The sequence below is a fragment of the Leptonychotes weddellii genome, chromosome 12 (genome assembly GCF_054177405.1).
Source record: "Leptonychotes weddellii isolate Sample4059 chromosome 12, ASM5417740v2, whole genome shotgun sequence".
NCBI classification, from domain to species: domain Eukaryota; kingdom Metazoa; phylum Chordata; class Mammalia; order Carnivora; family Phocidae; genus Leptonychotes; species Leptonychotes weddellii.
Window position 1 is genome coordinate 32,665,646 of NC_138380.1, and position 20,881 is coordinate 32,686,526.

The window sequence follows — 20,881 nt, forward strand, 5'->3', positions numbered from 1 at the left end:
ATGTTCCTGAGCTTTTATTTCTAAAAGTAAAAGTAGTTAAAAATGTCTGTTGGGTATGGTATTATGCTAATCACCATTAACATAAGGGCATAAATACCATTAGCATAAGAGTACTACAGTAGTTAAAATTCATGTAAGATATTACCAATTAATAAGGGGATCTGGTATAGTATTAAGTTGAATTTTTCTGGTTAAAAAAAGAATTCAGGCACTGACCTTAGTCACCATAAAGATTCTCTATTCTTCCACTTCAATAACTTGCCTCAAATCTCAGTGTAATCACTGGATAAATGGGGGAATCCCTGCTCCCTGGCATTCCCCTAACGTTTTGCCAAAGGTAGAGGTGAAGTTAGCTAAGAGTCCCCTGAAAGTTAGGTTCATGCATATACGTTGGCCCCAGTAAAGGCCCCTTAGTTTAGGTCATTAATAATATGTTCTTTATATACACAGCTGCAGTTTTGATTATATATCAGCAGTGCATGCTCTCAGAATTGATTTTCTAGTAGAGGCAATAGATTTGTATTAACCCCAACTGTATTTTCTCTCCCAAGCAAGATAGCTGATCAGGGTTGGAAATGCAAATTGTGGTTCATATCAAGCCAGCAAATATGTTTTGACTCAAGTTCCAACTGAAATGTCTCAATTTTCAACCCAGTTGGAAAACGCTCCATAACTGATCATCATTGTCTGTCAGGAGCTCAGGAGAGGACAGTAATTGCAAATGCATAGCACAACTTATTTATCATTCCTACTGAGAACCTAAATTGTTAAGCTAATCTTATTTTTATATTGTTTTAATCAGTTGAACCTATCAGTAACTTCATGAAATAACCAACTACTGACAAAAGGGGTCTCTGTAAACATTGAAAAACTAACCAGGGAATTTTTGAGATGTTGATTTAACATTCCCCCTCACCCCCCAAAAAATCTAGGGATATAGGACCTTAATTTTTTCTTAGGAATACTAGGGGAGAAGAATAGTTAAATTTGATCAGAGTGAAAGAACAATCAAATTTGGTCCTAAAGGTTACTACTTCATTAACAATACTAGCATTACTAAATAAATCTTTACATCTGTCTGTATGTGTGTTTCTTCGAAGTTCAGATCATCACAAGGACCACACATCATGAAGTATTATAATTCCATCCTAGATAATGATTTAGAATTCTTTGGGGTAAAAAGCTGTCAGTAATATTATTATGCCTGTGCCTTTAAAAATTATACAATCTGAAATGGAGAAATATATCTGCCATCTAAGGGTAGTTTTCCAAATATAAAATTATTTCTGTGCCAAAATATAGTTAACAAAAATAATTTTACATGCCTATTTTAATTTAAATTTGGGAAAGGGAATAGAAAATCACGTTTTATTTAAAAATAATGAGACTATTGGGGATTTAAAGCTTTCTCTTCCTTCTTACTTTGTTGCAACCCATATGAGTTGCTCTGTCTTATTTTGTAATCATCCATTCTTTTCAGCCTCCACAGCCCCATAGAGTTGCTCAAGGCAAACAAGATGTTTGTATATCCAACAGATCTCATTCTCAGATTTCACCCCTAAGGCTATCATACTTAAAATCTGCAGTAAGAAGACCTAAAGAATTTGCTAGTAACACAGTTCATTTACATGAATAATTACATCAAAAATAAAACCTAAAAATTTGTATCATGTCTCTGATGACAAGAAAGCAGTAAAAGTACATTTAGTAGAAAATAAGCAAATTATGCTAATTGCATTAGGGTTCCCTTTTTCTTCATTTTCTATTTCTTAAAGTGGCTATATTACATTTACAATGAAAATGTTATGTCATTGTTTCTAAAAATGAGTCTTAAAAATCTAAGTTACCTGATATGGCTTTACTCTTTTTAAATCCTTCTCTCAAGAAGATAAACTAGTCCAGCCTGCTACTACCAAACTGAGGTACCTAAAACACTTTAAAAGAATTTTAAGGAGGGAGCATGTCAAAACCCAGCTGATGAACCAGAAATGTCCATCAGAAGTAGCAAAATTAGTTTCTTCTTCAAGACCACACATCTTACAATTTTTTACTAAATATATCTTATAATTTCATAACAAGAAAGTTACATCTTATGTTGAATCATGACAACTTTTTTTCTTTTTGTTAATCTTATGATGAGTTAACATCAAATGAATTTTCCAAGAATTTGTTTAGGTATATATTCTTGCAGCTCTTGGGTGGTAATACACCCATCCCAGGCAACATGGCAAACTTCCCACTTTGGGTATTTTTGAAACTGGCCTCTGGAAATTGATGATTTCCTAAATGATGTCAGCTATGATTAGTTTTTAATAGGGAGGTCTGGAGTTCATCTCCAATATCAAATCAGTACAAATAACTGAATAACTCCTTTGATTAGATATTTCCTAGGTGCTGAGGATGTAAAGAAGTATGAGACACAGACCCTGTTCTACTTGCTGTCCATTTGGGAGTTGTATCAATTAGGCTGTTTTCATTTGCAAGAATCAGAAAACTCAAAAGTAAGATAATTTATTGATTAATATCAATGGAGAGTATACAAAAAACCAATTTCAATTTTGGTTTTTTTTGTTTTTGTTGGTTTTTTTAGATTTTATTTATTTATTTGACACTAAGAGAGCGAGCACAAGCAGGGGGAGTGGCAGGCAGAGGGAGAGAGAGAAGCAGGCTCCCCATGAAGCAGGGAGCCTGATGTGGGGCTTGATCCCAGGACCCTGGGATCATGACCTGAGCCGAAGGCAGATGCTTAACTGACTGAGCCCCCCCAGGTGCTCCCCAATTTCAATTTTGATCAGGTATTTAGGTTGACTTAATTCTCATGCTGCCTTTTCTCATGGTGGCAAAATGGCTGCAGTGTTCCCAGGTTCACATCTGCACACCACAAGAAAGAGGTCTTCTACATATTCAACTATCAAAGTCTTATTTAGACCAAACTAAAATAATCACTGTGGCTATGACAATATCAAGTACTAATCTACTTAGGCTTTAGTTACAGTCCATCCTTGAACCAATCAATAAGATTATACTGACTGGCAAATATCAATCAGAGTCAACCACTGAGGCTGGAGATGGAGTTAATATCACCCATATCCCATGGATACCATACAAAGGCAGAAGGCTGAAATGTATGCTAGGGAGGAAACTTCAAGTTTTATTAGAGCAGTCAATATGGTAATAATGAAAAGTAGGAACAACAGAGGTCAATAGAGTAATGTCACAAAAATCTTGTGAACAATTTTGGAGTATAAGGTCTTACATATGTTTTGGGTTTTACGTATATTTGTTAAATTATCATGCACTGAATTTAATTCACAATTAATTATTATGGTAATGATAAATAAGTATTTTGCAGTCCAGAAAGATAAAAGAATATCTGTGGGTTCTGGTTGTTCTGGAAAGGCACCTGAAAAAAAAAAAAAAAAAAGGCCCTGAAGGGGTGAAGAGTGAAGATATTCTGGCTTCGGTAATTGAGAAATAAGGCACTGTGGTGGAAGAAATAGCTCCAGCAAAGAGAAGTGTTAAACACAGAACATATTTTCTAGAATAGTCTAACCTTAAATAATAAAATGCAATGCCTTGATCATGTCATATTTTTAAAGTACCTATGTACATTGACTGCTATTCTTGGAAGATGCTGCATTAAGCATTAACTGAGACTTGTAGCTTTTGGTGCAATTATGCTTTCTTACCAAGAATGAATTAAATTTAAAAGTTATACACAAACTACACACACATAAAATTTTTTCATTTTTACCATAGTTTAAAAGGAGATTTGGTAACATAGTCACATTGGCCATCCCATGTAACAATTTTAACCAGACAATATAGAAGAGATACTGAATGTTATTTTATTTAAAATCTTCCACTCAAGGTGCGCCTGGGTGGCTCAGTCAGTTAAGTGGCTGTGTTCAGCTCAGGTCATGATCCCAGGGTCCTGGGGTCGAGTCCCACGTCAGACTCCCTGCTCAGCGAAGAGCCTGCTTCTCCCTCTCCCGCTGCCTGCTGCTCACCCTGCTTGTACTCTTTCTCTCTCTCTTTCACTCTCTCTCTCTCTGTGTCAAATAAATAAATAAAATCTTTAAAAAAAATAAAAATAAAAATAAAAATAAAAAAATCTTCCACTCAAGAAAACCTAGACTCTCCAGACCAGTGACTTTCATGAAGATTACACCACCTTTTAATTTATTTTTGCTGTTTTCCTAAAATGACTTGGCTATGAAAATTGCAAGACTATGTTACCCAGTGTATTTTAAATTGTAAAGTACATTCTAGGTAACATTATCTCAGAAAACGTTATCAAGTTGAGTGGGTCTGTCTGAGTTTCTTTTTCCTATTTATTGTCACATCAAAAGGAAATAGCAAAACCTAAAGCTGCTGCTCTCAGACCTCATCATTTAATATTGTTCCTTCCTATATAAACCAATGTGGAAAATGTTACCAGCTCTCAACTAGAAAATAATTGAGTTAATTGACTCTCCAAACTCCCTTAAGAAATTAGGAAAAATCTTTAAGTTTCAATTAGCTACAGTTTAACTATAAAGACTCCTCAACCAGAGTATCTCTGGTCTAGTTTATTGAGGGAAAATGAGAACTATAAGGAAACAAGTTTTCATAACAGGTCAAGAAAACTACCTCACTTTCAAAGTAATGTCCAAGATAATTTATTCAATCCTCCATTCATTTATTCAACAAATTCTTTTTGAAAGCTTACTTACTATGTGACAGGCATCATGCAAGGTATTGGGTGAACAAAAAACTAAGACTGATACGGATTCTGCTCCAACACAGGACAGACTAGACGGGAGAGACAAATAGGCAATAACAATACCAGTAGATGCATGAAATAATGGGAACAAATAGTATAGGCATCTAACTTGGAATTACAGAATTAAAGAATCTATCCTAGAAAAAAATTTTAAGTGCCTAAGCTGAGAATTACATGATGACTAAAGTGCTCAGAAAGGAACAGAATATGTGAAGGCCTAGAGGCTAGAGAGCATGGTATAAACTCCAGAACCCAAAAGACCTCACAAAAGAGAGCTAGCCAGTTTTTCATGATATGTAGGGAATTATGGAATGATACAATAAAAGAAGGAGGAGGAGGAAAAGGAGGGGAAGGGGAGAAGGAAGGGGCAGAGAGAGAAGGAGAAGAAAGAAGAAGGTGGTAACCATATCAGGGATGTAGAGAACACCCAGCTCTTGCATATCCCACTAACTAGCTCAGATAGGGGTCTTTACTGTGGAAGCAATTTTTCATTGGTTCAAGAAATAAAAGGAAACAGACTATAAGTGTTTAGGAAGGGACCAAAGCTTGAGCAAGTACTAAAGAATGACAACAGAGCCACATTTGTAACCATTAACCAAAGGAATCAAGTCCTACTGGTATTCTTTCCATTTAATGTAGAAATTTGAGAGGTATAGACTAACCATGAATATGCTTGAAGACAGTGAGCTGATTCATTCTTTTAAAATACTGGAACCCTTAGAGAACCACTGAGCCAGCCCACTAATAAATAGTTAGATCAATCTAGAAAGTCTTGTCCCAAACCTTCTTAGCTCTCAAAGAAGAAAAAAATAAGTCCTCTTTTCTTCTCTAATATTTTGGATCACAGTAATATTTGGAACCCAGAAATGGACCCTCAATTCTATGGTCAACTAATCTTCAACAAAGCAGGAAAGAATATCCAATGGAAAAAGACTGTCTCTTCAACAAATGGTGTAGGGAAAACTGGACAAAAACATGTAAAAGAATGAAACCGAACCACTTTCTTATACCACATAGAAAAATAAAGTCAAAATGGATTAAAAACCTAAATGTGAGACAGGAAATCATTAAAATCCTAGAGGAGAACATAGGTAGTAATCTCTTTGACATCAGCCATAGCAATTTCTTACTAGATATGTCTCCTGAGGTAAGGGAAACAAAAGCAAAAATAATTATTATTATCTCATTTTAAACATCTTATAATACTTCAAATTTATTTTTGATATACAAACATACAGTTATTAACAATAACATTACCAAACAAAACGTCTTCATAAATGTACATTAACTCACGGCAGTAGACAAAATTACACTTAGCAGTGTGCCTAGCTTTTGAGAGCTGACTGCTAAATTTTTGAAACTTTTGCAAACTGGTTGACATCAGCAATGATGGAAATATTTATACCATGGAAACTGGCAAATCTACAAATCTGAGTTCCCCCCAGCCCAAGAGCCATATGTTAAACATTTATCAGCACATCACTAGTAACATTCATGGGGAATATAAAAGAAAGCCAATCATTTCAATATTATAGCATTGTTTATAAGCCACATATGCTAAACACAGTAAAAAACAAAAACAAAAACAAAAAACTCACCAATTATTCTCAATATCTTCCCAAGGCCACACTATAAGACTGAATCCAATTATTTTCCTATTGTCTAAGGCTTCCTCCCCACACATTATGCAATATGGAGAATAGATGACAATAGTTAAAGCTAAAAAGCTTGATTCTCAGATTTGTTTTTTGAGAAATTGGCTAATGTAATTATTCCAGAATTTTGTGGTTTCAACCTATGTTTACCCATAATTTTTAAATTGAGTCACATAACTACCTATGAAACATGAGCTTGGAAAAGAACACTGACCTTTTTGCCAGCATGCAGAGAATAAATATATATATATTTATCTTCTAAAGCCATAAAATTCAAACTTGGCAGGTCTACAGATCTCAATGAGTAAGGAAAATCAAGTCAACTCTTAGGAAAACAGTTAAGCAATTTTTAAGCAACAAAGTTTTGAAACAAGATGATGAGCATATAAACTTTTCTGTTAATTTTCAAGGGCAGTTGAGGTGATAAGGCTATTGCTGCTGAAGTAAACATTATATGTAACAACCCAACACAAAAAGAGCCATCTACCCAGCTCACCTGGACTCAGGTCAGATAGCATTGCAACAAATGAGAGAAATAAGGCTTCACTGCTTTACTTCCAGCCATTCTTCACAAACTCATACTATAGTGTTGAGACCAAGCTACCAAGGTCAAATCCAACAAAAGTGCACAGTTGTTAGAATTATCAGCTTTAGAAATTCTCTGGAAGATGAGTTACCCCTAGAGCACACTAAATAAAAGTTAAATGCCTTGCTGCCCATGATTTCAAAAGTTCTTTTTCCTACATGAAGAATTTTAAAATGGGTTTTTAAAAGCATGATACATTTAAATAGCCACACCTATATGGCATTCTGGACACTGGATGAAAAGGTCACCTTAATATATATTGATGTTCAAGAATAACTCCCTGTGAGACATATTTGGCATCCACTATCTCATTCCTCTGTACATCTTGTTAACAAGGAAATGTCCAGGTCTTTATAGCACATCTTTATAAAGACCATATAAATATAGGAGGAACCCTGTCTACTAATAAGCCCAGGAAAGAGTCTTCTTCATTTCTGTCACTGTATTTTTGATTTCTAACATTTCTTTTTGGTTCTTTCTCAGGATTTCCATCTCTCTGCTTACATCATCCATCTGTTCTTGCTTGCTGTCTACTTCATCTCTTAGAGTCCTTAGCATATTAAATACAGTTGTTTTAAACCCAATCTGATCATTCCAATATCTGTGCCATGTCTGGTTTTGGTGCTTGCTCTGTCTCATCAAACTGTGTTGTCTTGCCTTTTAATATGTCTTGTAATTTTTTCTTGATAGCTGGACATGATATCCTGGGTAAAAGGAACTATTATAAATACTCCTTTAGTAATGTGGTGGTAAGTTGTGGAGGAGGGGAAGCATTCAGTAGTCCTACAATTAGGTCTCAGTCTTTTAGTGAGCTTGTGCCCCTGGATTGTGAACTTCACACATGCTTCTCAGTCCCCCTTCCCCACCTTAGGTAGGACAAGATGGCTAGAGTAAATTAAAGCTAGATATTCCTCTTCTCTCACATGGAATCTACAGCTGATTGGAATTGATTATTTCCTTCCTGCCAAATAAGTTAGGCTGTGATAAAACCCCAGCACAATAGATGCTACCTGATTAGCTTCTCCTGAGGGCAGGCCTTCTTAAGAAGGACAGAGTGCTCTGGTGTATTTCAAAATGGTTCCTTTTCCTCTTCCCCTGCTAGAAAAATGAGGGAATTTTTCTCTAATATTTACTGTTGAGAACCTGGTCAAGCTCCTGGAAGTAATATCACAATGGCACAGAGGTCCCCCATGACAGGGTCCAACTAGAGTTTTTAACTCTCAGAGTTGTCCACACTGAGCCTCCAGCAATTTGCCAATTATAGCTCAGGTTTCCTACCCTAACATTTTCTTTTATTATTATTATTATTATTATTATTTTATGTTACGTTAGTCACCATACAGTACTTCATTAGTTTTTGATGTAGTGTTCCATGATTCATTGTTTGTATATAACACCCAGTGCTCCATGCAATACATGCTCTCCTTAATACCCATCACCAGGCTAACCCATCCCCTCAACCCCTCCCCTCTGAAATTGTCAGTTTGTTTCCCAGAGTCCATAGTCTCTCATGGTTTGTCTTCCCCTCTGATTTCCCCCACTTCACTTTTCCCTTCCTTCTCTTAATGTCTTCCATGTTATTCCTTATGTTCCACATATAAGTGAAACCATATGATAATTATCTTTCTCTGCTTGACTTATTTCACTTAGCATAATCCCCTCCAGTTCCATCCATGTCGATGCAAATGGTGGGTATTCATCCTTTCTTATGGCTGATTAACATTCCATTGTATATATGGACCACATCTTTATCCATTCGTCTGCTGAAGGGCATCTTGGTTCCTTCCACAGTTTGACTATTGTGGACATTGCTGCTATGAACATTGGGTGCATGTGGCCCTTCTTTTCACTACATCTGTATCTTTGGGGCAAATACCCAGTAGTGCAATTTTTGGGTCATAGGGTAGCTCTATTTTTAACTTTTTGAGGAACCTCCATACTGTTTTCCAAAGTGGCTATACCAACTTGCATTCCCACCAACAGTATATGAAGGTTCCCCTTTCTCCACATCCTCTCCAACATTTGTTGTTTCCTGCCTTATCAATTTTTGCCATTCTAACTGGTGTAAGGTGGTATCTCAATGTGGTTTTGATTTGAATTTCCCTGATGGCTAATAATTGATTCCATTTACAATAGCACCAAAACCCATAAGATACCTTGGAATAAACCTAACCAAAGAGGTAAAGGATCTATACTCTAGAAACTACAGAACACTTACTAAAGAAATTGAAGAACACATAAAAAGATGGAAAAACATTCCATACTCATGGATTGGAAGAATAAACATTGTTAAAATGTCTATGCAGCCCAGAGCAATCTATATTTTCAACGCCATCCTGATCAAAATACCAGTGGCATTTTTCAAAGTGTTGAAACAAATAATCCTAAAATTTGTATGGAACCAGAAAAGACCCCAAATCGCCAAGGAAATGTTGAAAAAGAAAAACAAAGCTGGGGGCATCACATTGCCTGATTTCAAGCTATATTACAAAGCTGTGATCACGAAAACATGGTACTGGCACAAAAACAGACACATAGATCAATGGAACAGAATAAGAGAGCCCAGATACGGACCCTCAACTCTATGGTCAACTAATCTTTGACAAAGTAGGAAAAAATATCCAATGGAAAAAAGACAGTCTCTTCAATAAATGGTGCTGGGAAAATTGGACAGCTATATACAGAAGAATGAAACTCGACCATTCTCTTACACCATACACAAAGATAAACTCTGAATGAATGAAAGACCTCAATGTGAGACAGGAATCCATCAGAATCCTAGAGGAGAACATAGGCAGAAACCTCTTCGACATCAGCCACGGCAACTTCTTTCAAGATGTATCTCCAAAGGCAAGGGAAACAAAAGTGAAAATGAACTTTTGGGACTTCATCAATATAAAAAGCTTCTTCACAGCAAAGGAAATGGTCAACAAAACAAAGAGGCAACCCACGGAATGGGAGAAGATATTTGCAAATGACACTACAGATAAAGGGCTGGTATCCAAGATCTATAAGGAACTTCTCAAACTCAACACCCAAAAAACAAATAAGTCAAAAAATGGGCACATAACAGAGAGTTCTCCAAAGAAGACATACAAATGGCTAACAGACACATGAAAAATGTTCAACCTCACTACCCTAACACTTTCCACTGGTAAGTCTCTGCTCTGGGAAGCCATGATCCCTGTATCCACCTGTCTGTCTCTCCAATCTTGGGAGGACAATCACAGGACACAGTGATTTACTCTGTGTTCTCCACTGTCTTATAGATCCAAGAAGAGTTGCTGATTGCAGTCTGTTCAGCTTTTTACTTCTTGTTATGATAGAGTGGCAACTTCTAAGCTCTCTACATGCAGAACAGTAGTAACCCAATCTGAAGATGTTTCAATCCTTGTATGCATGACAGCATTATTTATAAAACAGAAAAATTGGAATCAGTTTAGTTATCCATTAGAGGTGAGTGGTTAGGAAAATTGTGGTCCATTCATAAAATAGGAGACTCTACATAAGTTAAAATGAATGAACAAAGAGCTATATATATAATCAGGTATTAACCTCAAAAATATTTTGAACTTAGCATGCCTTCACATAACATTTAAAACTTGTAAAAAATATCATATACTATTTTCAGACAATAGTTTATGGAATAAATTTATTTTTGAAAAATAATCTTGCATGGGACTAATAAATACTGAATTCTTGGTAGTTTTTCCTTCTAGGAAGTGAGGAAATTAGGATCAGGAAGAATTCCCAGAAGGCATTAACTACAACTATAATATTTTCTTTAGTTTAATAATGTAAAACAAATGTAGTTACAATATTAAAATTGATTAAGCCTGTGAGAGTGAAAATATTCTATATTGTTGTTTCTGCGAGTGTAATATTTTACTTTAAAAATGATTAAAGCTGTGTTAGTTTTGGAGGCTAATTATTCATTATTTCTACATACTATCATTTAGTCTTTTGGTCAAGAGAGCCAATACAGCTTTATGTTTAAGAGTCTGTACTCTACACTTATCTTGATGAACACTGAATAATATATGAAACTGTTGAATCACTATCTGGTACACCTGAGACTAACATAACACTGTATGTTAGCACACTGGAATTAAAATTTTTAAAAATGAGCAGAGGGGGAAAAAAAAGAGAATCTATACTCCAAACCAAAAATGCCAGATTTCAAATCCAAGTTCTATACCTAAACATTTTTGTCATTAAGCTAGTTAACCAACATACCTAAGCTTCAGTCTATATGGGATTCTGGGAAAATAATATACCTCTTATTCTAGGGTTGTTAAAAGTGTTACAAGAGGCAGTAAATGAAAGTAGCCCCTCCTACTTAAAAAAAAAGCATTTTAAAATGTTGACTGATAGTTGATATTAGGAGCAATTTAATGTATATTTCATATTTCCCTCTTTTTTACGTTTGGCCATAGCAATCTAATGTATCTTTATAATCTCTCTAGGAAAAAGATCTCTTTAATCACAGGTAAGTATATGTTTTCTTACTTCTTTCAACACATTCTTCATACCAGCTGACGATTTATCTTGCTGTTCCCCAATATGAGGTTGTGATCATCCAGTTTCCTCTACCTTTAAAATTGTTCTTTTTCCATAGATTATTCAATTCTTACTTTCTTTGCAGCCTATATCAAGACCCATTTCCATAATGAAACTTTTTTAAATCTTACCACTATACTTTGCTCTAAATAGCTTTCTCTGAACAAAAACATATTACTATCAATGACCAACAATAATTTCAGTGTTTCACATTTTATGGCATTCCACAGTTTAAAATCACTTACACATTATGTCATTATATATGACATTCAGGTGAAGATGAGCTACTGTGTGGAACTAATTTTATATCTGCTGACTCTAAGTTTAATAGTTTGCATCACCTCATGTATTAAGTACTAAGATCTTTTCAAAAAGTTCAAATTTAAATGTATGCCTCACTACTGTTTTTTATAATTACTTTCCCTATATAAGGCTTTTTTAAAAACTCACCACAAGACATGTTAGTTGCAAGCATAAACTCACCAGTGAATAAAAATGAATCATCAACTATCTTGTAATGTCTTGCCTGAGCAATGTGTTCAGAGGCCTGCCTATCCAGATATTTGCCCCAAGTGGGTAAATATGTAAGAGAAATATTACATAAAGAAAAAACGTGGAGAAGGTAAAGGTGAACAATTTGAAAATATATCTATGCTACATAATCCCTCTGACATAAAGAAATGACCTCTCAAACAGAAAGCTCCATCCAAGTTGGTGGGGGGGATTATATATAGAAGGATCCTACATAGAAGGATCCTATACAGAAAACTCTGATTCTCCAAGGAAGACCTTTCACATTTAAATCAACTTATAGTCCATAGGATAAAGATGTCATATCAGCCTGAGAAGAATTAAACCTCTCCCTACATAGTTTTCCTATTTGTTGAAAGGAAGCCCTGAACTTGAGGAGCCCTACTGGCCTATGATCAAGGAGTAGGGGTGATATAGGACAGGGGAAGATGATGAGAACAGAGTTGTACTCTTTCCTTTCAACTGATGAAATCCTACATAGAGCCTTTGGTTTTAAAGCCTGGGTGGCAAAGTCGATTAAGCATCCGACTCAGTTTCAGCTCAGGTCATGATCTTGTTTCAGGATTTCTTTTCCTTTAGTGCCTGCGGTTCTTGGTCATGCCACTTCAAAGAATGAAGAGGAGACCAGACAAAGAATGGTGGGGAGCAAAGCAAAGCTTGTTGAGCTATAGTACAAAGCTCCTGAAGACGAAGGGGACCTGAGAGAGTTGCCATTGGAGTTTCTAAGTCTAGAAGTTTTTGTGAGACTGTTGGCAGGTGGTTTTAATATGATTAACCCTCCACGAACCTGTCATCCAGTCAGGTTTTTGTTCATGCACTCATGTACCTACCAGGTAGTTGTTCATGTGGGAAAGGGTGGAGGGCTCCTTCCAGGGTGGTGTAGAATATCAGAATGGTGTCTTTTTCCTTTTAAGAGTACCTGTTAGGACAGGGGCCTCTTGCCCTGCCTGCCTTTCTTCCAACTATCCTCCACTGACCTCAGGGTCTTGATATCAAGACCACTCTGAGCTCCATGTTCAGGGTGAGTCTGCTTAAGACTCTCTCTCCCTCTGCCCCTCCCCCTGTACTCTCTCTCTCTCTCATAAATAAATAAATCTTTAAAAAAGCCTTAATGTTAATTAAATGTTAATTCAATCAATTACATGCAAGGAAAGACAGACTTTAGAAATTTCATAAGAGAACTAAAATTTGCATGTCAATAAAAACCTACCCAGGGGCCATTTCTTAATAGTACTTGGTCCTTAGTCTGCTTTATGTTGTTATTTTTCTAAATCGATGGGCCTGTTTCCTTATATTTCTAGTTAGTTTGCAAGTTATTCAACAGTAAGTAATGCACTATATTTCTTTAACATCCCTGGTATTGTTAATGTAAAAGTAGTTTAAAATGTATAAATTTTTAAATCCTTATTTTCTTTATACAACTTTGACTATAGGAAGACCATGATAACTTTCTATGTCAAAACCTGTTTCTGAATGCTAATCTGTGATAACTGAGAGGGTAATTGGGAAAAGAGAAAAAAAGTGGATCCTGGGTTGAATCCATGTCCCGGTAAAGGGGATAAAGTAAAGAGTACAGAAAAAAAAGAAGAGATAAATCAAGAGAAAGGAAAAATATAAAGAGTAATTTAGTGAAGCAGAACTGACTACAAAAATAGATGCAGCCAGGTTAGATATAAATACAAACTGGAAAGCTAAGAAAAACTAGGTAGATTCTTCATCTTGAAACAGGGAAAACGGATTCAGTTATGTCCAACTACACATGTGTACTTGGACTTTCCCCAATAAATTAATAAGGCTTTATAAACTATAGATCTCTGTCAAAAGTATTAGAGACTATAATGCAGATAAAGACAATACGTGTGTAAAAGAGGTGCATTATTGCTAGCACTAGTTGGAATGCAAACACCTAAGAGAAAAGGCTTTCCTTGACATTCATGGATTAAAATCAAGGTAAAGATAAGAACATAAATTGGACTTTTGGGGATCCACAAAAATTCTGGACTGAAAGCTCTCATTTGGAACAACATGGATGGACCTAGAAGATATAATGCTAACTGAAATAAGTCAATCAGAGAAAGACAAATACCATATTATTTCACTCATATGTGGAATTTAAGAAACAAAACAAACAAAAAAAAGAAAAACAAATAAAACTAGACTCTTAAAAACAGAGAACAAACTGGTAGTTGCCAGAGGGGAGGTGGGTGGAGGAATGGCTGAAACAGATAAAGAGAATTAAGAATATACTTATCTTGGGGTGCCTGGGTGGCTCAGTCATTAAGCGTCTGCCTTTGGCTCAGGTCATGGTCTCAGGGTCCTTGGATCGAGCCCCACATCGGGCTCCCTGCTCTGTGGGAAGCCTGCTTCTCCCTCTCCCACTCCCCCTGCTTGTGTTCCCTCTCTCGCTGTGTCTCTCTCTGTCAAAAAATAAATAAAATCTTAAAAAAAAAAGAATATACTTATCTTGATGAGCACTAAGCAATGTATAGAATTACTGAATCATTATATTGTACACTTGAAACTAATATAACACTGTATGTTAATTATAGTGTAATAAAAAATTTTTAGAAAGAGCAGGGTTATCAAGGATGACTCTATTTTTTTCACTAAGTATTTTATTGTATGCTGCTGCCAGTGTATATAAAATAATTAGCCTTGTGAAATAGAAATTTATGAAGATTCAGAGAGGTAGATGTTAAGGATTGACAAAAGCAGGAGTTTATATAGTATGGCTTGTGTTATAGTGATAAGCTTTTGTATAGGCTTCAAATTTAGTTCTCTTTTGAATATTCACTGCTTCATAAAAAGTGGTTTAGAAAACCATCCAAAGATTTGTTTTACTACAAAAAGGAACAGACTTTCTGGAGTCTGAAAGTATTCCTACTTGAAGATATTCCAGTCACCAGGGATCATGTTGAGCATTCTACAGACAAAATTGTTTCAAATCTGCAGCTGCCTAAGAAACCTTCATGCGGTCAAGTCTGGCTTCCAGCCAGAACTACTGAACCCCTTTCTTCATTAACAGTGACTCTGGAGGAACCAGACATGGCACTTGCGAGAGCTGGGCAGATTCTGCAGTGGGTAGACTGGTCAGGCAAGGCTCCCTCTATACCAAAGGGGCTTTGACTTCAACACTACAAAACTATCCATGGTGCTGAATTTCCAGTCTCTACACCTGATTCACCAAGGATGATAAACTGGGGAAATAGGTATGAAGACTGAATGTTCATAAGTTAACAAATAAATATGACTACTTGTGAGAATTTATGCAGGCATATGGCTAAAAATTGAATAGAAAATACAGGTTAAGCACATGGTAAAATAAATTTCTTTAATATCAGGGCAATGATTTCACTGTAGAATCTTGGAGGTTAGCAGAATTTTTCTGAGTAGAGGTATAGCAAGATGGAAATAGTACTTTAAGAATTTTAATTTATGTTAGTATATAGTACAAGTTGTGAAAATTATGTTTTGTATCACTGAATCCATAACAACATAACCTAATTTGTCATCATTTTGTCCCTAATGAGTCAGTAATTACTAAAAAGGATCATAAATGCTGGAATTTAGATATAAGACATTTTGGCAGCCTTCATGCAGTAGAATTAGAGTAAATTGAGCCTTCCCTGGAATCCATCCACAAATGTTAAGTTTCCAAATAATTCATTTTAATGATATTTACATCTATGAGATCACAGATTACATATGACCAAAGATATTTGTACTTAAAGGTATAGAAATTATTCACATTTGTTATATGTGATTATTACAAAGTACTCAAGGTGTACTGACTGATGTAAGATTAATAAGGGTGAACACAGAAAAATAGATAAAATTAGATGCATACACAGAATGTTCCTTAAATGAAACAAGTAAACCACTTATTTTTTATCTTTGCTTATCTAAATTTAGATAAAAATCAAGAGGTTTTTTGATAAGATTAAGAAATAATGATCACGAATATCTCTTTCTCTGAAAAAAGTTCTATTTGTCATCTAATGACATGTTTCCCTTAGCTATGGAATACTTCATAACTAGGTCTTTGGTGGGGGGGAAACTCTCAATTTAAAGAAAATTTCCTTTTCTCATTTAAAACTGAATAGTAACTCAACTAATTCAGACACTAGGGATGATGTGATGTCCTTAATTTTTTTCATATAATGATATGTATGTGTGTTAAGAAATACATCTTCACTAAATTTCAAGTTTTGTTTCAGAAGATAAAAGTCTGATTTGGGCAATGTTCCCAGAAGTTCCTTTGGGGGAAAGTGACATATTTCAAAATTGCAGAGTTCCAGTTGCATTTGGTTAAAATAATCATTTTGAAATGGTGATTTTTTTGTGTCTATGTTTAAAGAACTGTCCTGTGTATCTGAGTTCAGATTTCAGAAATGGAAAATTATGTGGACTCCAGGATGTATAAAGTCACAGCTAATAATAAGCATAAATGTTGAGTTGTAACATCAACCCAATGTACTCACATGTCCTTCTTTACTTGGGCTTAGGAGCAGTGCTCTCCTCATAAAAAATAATGAAAACCAGATACCTAGGTAGCACAGCTGGATTTAGGACAAATATGACACTAAAAAATATACACCTTTACCCTGAGGCAGAAAACAATGTCTTCTTAAAAATAAAATCCTCTTATAGCAGCAAGATATACAATTATATTGTGGTCTTAGTTGCTACATCCACTTCTACAAGTAAATTAAGAGACAGAAATGATCCCAGAAGAAATATAAGGACTGAGTCTTGTAGGGCTGAGAGATGTAATTGTCTTTCCACATGACACTAGCATTTTTCACAGAAAAGACAATATTGAAATATTTGTCAATGATAAACAATGTTAGTTAGAATTCAGCATTTGACCCAATATTTTTTTTTTAAGTTGTATGTAGAGTCAAACATTTCCTAGAGAAAGTAGAAGTAGGATGTTAGGAATACTTTTAAGGCTCTTACTCTTCAAATATAAAAGCCACTTAGAATGTATTATGAAACTTTGAATGCTTAACATTTTCCAAATAAAACAAAAATGGCAAGGCATTAGACTCATTTCTACACCTACTTGATCAAAATTCAGTAAAAATTCTATTCTCCATTGCCAAGAGAAAAATGTTGAGGAAAAGAGTGCATAAGTCATGATGTCTTAATCAACTGTTGGCTCCTGAGAAAAGTTTTTTTTTTTCTTTTTTTTAAAGGGAGCTCTGACAAAAAAAAGGTTAGACCAAATTTCATAGTAATAACAGTGGTTAGCCTGGTCTAACAATTAGTGATGTTGTTTTCAACAGGAAAATTAAGTTATTACCAACATTGAAAGAGAAAAAAAAAACTTTAAAAGAGTTCAAGTATTCTGTTTGAAGTAATGGCCAAAATAATTATTCTATACATTTTTTTCTATTGCACACAAATAATACAATCAAAATATTAACTTTAATTAAATGCTCATACCTCACTCAAATATTTTTCCCCAAATTCAACCCCAGCACCAATTCTTACTGAAAATACAGACTGCACATGAAGATCAAGTTTTTAAATGCGTATCTGTTCAATTTTATTATTTTCAAAATAAAAAATATATACCTGTTTCAAGTGAAATTTGGTTTTCATTATTTTATAGCTGTGAAAAATTAAATTGTTTCTTTTCTTTTCCATTTTGTACTACAGGTCTTTAAAATATATTTTTTCAACCTTTCCAATAGCTAGTATATCTACAAAAGGTCAATAAATATCAGTTTGAAAACCTTGTCAGTACAGGCTAAAAATATCCTGTACTTCTATCTTCCTAATAGTGCCAGAAAAATCTATTTCTTAGTGAAATTCTAAATGAAGATATTTTGGTAACTATTTACATTAGAATCCAATTAGAACACACTCTATTTAGAGTAAAACTTGGTGTAATTTGTCATGAACCTTGTGATAGTTCAACAAATGTTTATATGCCTTAACCTGAAGGAAGTACAAAATGAGTAAGATATAGTCACTGCTCTCAAGGTGTTTAAAATATTCTAACATAGGAGAAGTACAAATAATTTAAAAATAAAGTTAATTTCATTATAGAGCATTTTCACCTATAATATCCAAACAGTTTAGACATGGCAATAGCAAGATTTCTCAGTGTTCCTAAATATTCAGATACATTTTGGGGCACCTAGGTGGCCCAGTCAGTTTAGTGTCCAACTCCTGATTTCAGCTCAGGTCATGCATGATTTCAGGGTCGTGAGATCAAGCCCCGCATTGGGCTCTATCCTCAGCATGGAGTCTGCTTGAGGTTCTCTCTCTCTCCCTCTTCTTCTCCCCCAACTCTGTCTCTAAATAAATAAATAAATAAAATCTTTAAAAAATATTCAGATACATTTCAAACATATCTAGGAGTGAAATAAAATAGTGGTCACCATTTTTGCATTCTGACATCATTTTTAAATTATTTAAAAAACAAGGAGAATTTTTATATAGTTTTATGCTTTTTTTTCTTCACCACTCCTCTCCCTAAATAAGAGATTAATTTTAATGGGAACACTTTACTGAACAGCAACTCATTTACATATTGTTGTTTATTCTCCTTTATTAGTATTTTAGTTTATAAATGTAAACTTTGATTTTTGAAACATTTCTTGAAGAAAATCACTTAAGTAAAATCATGCTAAGAGATTCTGGTCTTCAACCAAGATATTCATGACCATCCAAAAGATAATGCTAATAAAAACTAGCAAAGTGTCAACTAGATAAACACATTAAAAATGAACACCATATGTATACTATGTAATCTATATATCCACATTGTGATTACCAAAAGCTTCTACATGAAACTCCTTGAACTACATGGAGTTTAGAGTTTTTTTCCTCCTCCTTTTCATCATGAGATGACCTTGTTATTGAACACGTATTTGTTACTTAAATCAGAGCAAAATGAGCCCATTTTTCCCAACTTTACTTGTGATCTTAGACAGTAAATTATTTTTCTTTAGGGAAACCATGCACATTTTTTTCTGCTAAATAATCAGAAGTTAAAACATTGAGTAATAATATGTGGCAGAGATTGTGACTTATCTCATTGAATTCTTACAACCTGCCTATATATAGGTAGAATTTCACTCCCTATTCTAAATGTGAAGAAACTGAGATAGCAAGATTAGATAGTAACTTGCCTAAAGTTCAAGCTAACAAATGGCAGACACAGGATTAGACTCCAAGCCATCTGAGAGCTAAGTCCCAACACTATTAGCACTATAATATGACACTTCCCAAAAGACATAAACATCCCTTTAACAAACATTAACTAGTTTCCAACATGCCACACAGGAATAGGCCTTGCTCATATACCATTAGGTAAAAGGTGTTGCCTACTTTGTGTATGTAATTGCTACAGAATCTAACCAATCAAGGTAAGTTGGTAAAAGATTACTTAGAATATCATTTAAAAATTTTTAGTTAAGAAAAACAGAACCTACATTATAAAATCTATATAATTTTTATACTATATAACTTAACTATAGATAGATACACATAATAAAATAAAAATCACACATATAAATTAAAATAAAATATAGTTATTAGACAAGGAAACCACATGCACACATACAGTAACATAAAAAACAATAGGTTGTGGTTCTGTTCTGAAACACATATGCCCCATCACTGACCAGAGAAGCTTATAAAATGTCTTCCCTGCTCCATGATGAAGACTTCTTTGTGATAGCTGTTTCTACACTATGCCCTGACCCACTTTAGTATATGACACTAGTCCACGGTTCACTGTAATCTCCACCAGTTCATACAGATCTGGTTATTCTGTTATATCAGGCCTCCTATGCTAACTTCAGTGCAGTATCTTTCCACGGCTTTGTAATTGCTCAAAATTAAATATTTAATTACAGACTTCAAGTATTTCTATTCCTATCTGAATATTCATACAAATGCAATAACCTCCAAAAGTGTGGCTATTTTTCAACTCAAGTCTCGAAAAATTCTTTTTTTGAAAATACTTTTTCTGTATACACCTGCAGTGAAAAGGTTTTAATAAATGTTCTAGATTAGGGTGTAATAGAACAAATTCCAGATTGAATATTATGTGAGAGCTCCTCAACATTCTCAGCTCAAGTGCCATGAGAAGTTGCTATAATCAGTTGTAAGATTTGTCACACATAATATGTTGTTTATAGCAATGAAAGTTCTAAGAGTGTCCTTCCCTGACCACTAGCTAAAATCCTTTCCTTCACTGAGTTTCTAATTTCTAAAGGGTATATCTTTGCTTGATTTTTGTGCAGCTCCTCCCCTAAACTGTAAACTCCACTGGCTATTATTATTACATTCCTAGTGCTCAACACAGCACCCATTCTCTAATACTGTTTGGGGAATATAGAAAGAATGAATAAATCTTGCCTCATGTGGTTTTATCTACCACAGTGAAATCACAGTTATATTTCTGAAATGCAAATCAAATCCTCTGATTGGTCTTAAACTTTCCAATGGCTTCCTCTTACTGTCTAAGGTAGAAGCCTAAAACTTGCAAAATCTTTGACTACTGGGTCTGTCCATATCTCCAGTCTCTTTTCTTCCATAGCTGCACTCAAATCTCTGCTCCATGAGTCCAGACATATTGTAAGTTCCCCAAATGTTTTAAACTTCCACATTTTCCCAGATTTGGGACATGCCATTTTGTACACCTTAAAAGCTCTGCTCTCCATCCAATCCTTAGGCCTTGATATGTGACTAGCATGTCTATTCCTTCTTTCAGGGGTTATTCAAGGTGCTGTATAATTTTTCAGAAATGTCTCTCCTAATACT

At 34.8% G+C, this 20,881-nt stretch overlaps 1 long non-coding RNA gene and 1 pseudogene across 1 annotated transcript in view; both read right to left on the reverse strand.

Moving 5' to 3' along the window:
- LOC115939660 (uncharacterized) overlaps positions 1 to 20,881 on the reverse strand; it is a 204,714-nt gene that overhangs the window by 19,396 nt on the left and 164,437 nt on the right. The window lies entirely within an intron of this gene.
- Positions 14,938 to 15,144, reverse strand: LOC102734338 (guanine nucleotide-binding protein G(I)/G(S)/G(O) subunit gamma-5 pseudogene; annotated as a pseudogene).